This window comes from Cyprinodon variegatus, unplaced genomic scaffold, assembly GCF_000732505.1.
Source record: "Cyprinodon variegatus isolate N-32 unplaced genomic scaffold, C_variegatus-1.0 Scaffold195, whole genome shotgun sequence".
Classification (NCBI taxonomy): Eukaryota; Metazoa; Chordata; class Actinopteri; order Cyprinodontiformes; family Cyprinodontidae; genus Cyprinodon; species Cyprinodon variegatus.
The window spans coordinates 653,315-656,240 of record NW_015150648.1 but is presented as its reverse complement, the minus strand read 5'-3'; the positions used below and the strand labels follow the sequence as shown (position 1 = coordinate 656,240).

General features: G+C 40.8%; 1 protein-coding gene across 1 annotated transcript in view; it reads left to right on the top strand.

Annotated features, from left to right (window-relative positions):
* Positions 1 to 2,926, top strand: part of gpr137b (G protein-coupled receptor 137B) — a 13,488-nt gene that overhangs the window by 1,252 nt on the left and 9,310 nt on the right. The window lies entirely within an intron of this gene.

Genomic DNA, 2,926 nt, shown 5'->3' with positions numbered 1-2,926 from the left:
TCTTTTCCTCTGAGAAAAGCCTCCAGAGCAGTGTTTTGCTCTTCTTTCAGTGAAGAAATACTCTGTAATTCCGATAAAACTTGCTCGATAGTGACGCTAACGCTAGTTTCATCGGCTGAAGCCGCCATGTTCTTTAGACTGAACTGTTGCACTTCTTGTTGCGTCACACCTCAACCCGCCTCAAAGCCAATGCTGATTGGGCGTTCGTTTGATGAACGGCTCCAAATTTTCTTTAACGGAGAGTCTCCAGACTGAACTGCGAGTGAAACCTTGAAAGCTCGTGAGATCTGGATGGTCTCACGAGGCTATAATCCTCGCCTATTTTGCATACCCGAATGGAAAAGCAAATAACTTAGGAACTGTAAGCCCACATTACATGTGCAATACGTTATTTGGAAGCTAACTCCCTCTAGTTTCCTAATATATAAATTAAAATTGGGTGAGTAGAACACAGACCAACCTGCACCAGTTCAAACATGACACAAAGTTGTTGTTTTTTTGTTCTCGGAATTGATAGGTCTTCTTTGAACAGCAGTAATAAATATATTCTTGAGAAAATGCAGGTTGTATTGTATTATATTTGCTCTAAAACATGTCAACCACAAATGCAGAAAATGTCAGACCTCTAGCTATAACAGTTCCAGAGCTGTGGGGTTTGGAACTTTTGGTGTCAGCTTGGAGCTGTCCTGGTTGGTTTGCAGTTGCTCCTTAAAAACCCTATAGGATAGTAATGGGTTAGATTTGTTTATTTTATTTTTGTTTTTTAGGGGTATCGGGGTAAACAACTGCTCAGTACAGGTTTCAGATTTTAATTTGTGAAACATCCCTCCATTTTCCATCATGCATATGCCAAGTGGGGTCACGAGGGGTGCTGGTGTCTATATCCAGCTGTCGATGGGTGAAAGGCATGGGTCCCCCCCCTGGACAGGTCGCCAGTCCATGGCAGGGCAACACAGAGACAAACAACCATTCACGCACAAACTCAAACCTAAGGAGGATTTAGAGAAGCCAATTAACCTAACAGGTCATGTTTCTGGACTGTGGGAGGAAGCCAGAGTACCTGGAGAGAACCCACATATGCGCAGGGAGAGCATGCAAACTCCATGCAGAAAGCTGGGGTTCGAACCCGGGACCTTCTTGCTGCAAGGCAGCAGTGCTACCCACTGCTACTCTAAGCAGCCCAATTCGTAAAACATTGTTAAGGCAATTCTTTATTTCTCTCCACTTTTATAAAATGTTCTACTTCGTGTTTATCTACCGTCAATAACTCATACTGAAGTCTGTAGTTCATGCGGGGTCAAAACTTTGGCAAGGCAATGTTTGTGCAGACTGGCAGTCTTGTTTAAGGCTATCTTAGGGAAACTTTGCATCATTAGGTCTAGTCTGCTATGTAACCTGATAGATGGGATGTAAAAAAAAAAAAAAAGGCTTTAAAAAACAAGACAAGAAAACGACACCAGAAGAGGAACATATTCGATAGGTGTAGATAGAAACAGGTTTTGTTTAAACGGGAAACATAACATGTGATAACATCCAAGGCAAGTCTTTTCTTGTCATAGCTTGAGGGAATGTCGTATTCAGATGAAACATAGCAGCAACTTCATTACATGTATGTAACTGACGTTGTTGTGTAGCAAATTTCATTAAAGTTTCAGGAGCTCATTTTGAACGTGTCGAATTTATTCAAAGACCTGAGCCAAACTTTAACATGTCATCAGGACTTTTTCTATTTAATTTACTGTTTTGTTGTCAGTCATTATTTGAATAAAATAGAATAAAATCTACCCTTCTACCTGTACTTCCTTCTGATGACATCACATATGCTCGAAAAAATTAGAGTTCTTTTGTTTTCCACTCTTTATCTTGCATCGGTTATTGCTGTAGCAAAACGGTAGAGCTGTATCCGATGATGCTGCACGGAAATGACAGAACAGAAGCTGTTAAAAGGATTGGATCTAGATTTCCTTATCAGATGTCTTGAAGTGATTATTGTGATGCAAAAATAGAAAATTGTCACGCTCCACAAAGAAGGAAATCCCAGTTATGTTTCTTACGAAACTGCAGCATCACCACCATTGCAGTTAAAGTATGGAGGGTAAATAATTCAAATTAAAAACACCTTATAAATCCCAAAGGGAAATTAAATGTTGCATTAACTAATACGTTATTTTTTTAAACAGGTATTATAGGTGTTCATAGCTGCAGGCAGGATGGATCTTCTGTAGCGGTCTGTCTTGCACCAGATCTGGAAAAGCCTCTTACTGAAGACTCTGCTGTTGTTTAAAAATCTTCTGAAGAAGAGGAGGCTCACTATTGTTCATAATATTCTTTACTTTATGAATTCTTCTTTGTAAAATCTCCTTCATAGTTTCTAGAGGAGTACCTAGAACAGAGCTGACTGTCCTTATTAGCTTGTCGAGCTTTTTTAAGTCCGCTCTGATGCTGTTACCCCTGCAGCTGATGGAGGAAGAGATCACTCTCCACACCAGACTTCTAGAAGATATGTAGCATCATGTTGCAAACGCTGAAGGACCTTAGCTTCCTTAGGAGGTCCAGTCTGTTCTGTCCCTTATTGTAGATGGTTTTACAATTATGTCTCCAGTCTAGTTTGTTGTCCACGTGAACAATAAGGTATTTTTGCTCCTCCACCTCCTCCACTTCTTCGCCCATGATATTAATAGGATCCAACTTGTTCCCGTTTCTTCCTGAATCTACAATCATCTGCTTGTTTTGTTGACATTCCCGATCAGATGATTGTTTCCAGACCATGCCACGTAACGGTTCACCAGCTCTCTGTACTCGGCTTCTTGTCCATCTTTGATGCACCCAGTGACTGCAGAGTCATCCCAGCGTTTCTGCAGGTAACAGGACTCTGTCTGGTACAAGAAGTCAGACAGATACCCCATTTACACTACCCTTGAAAAAC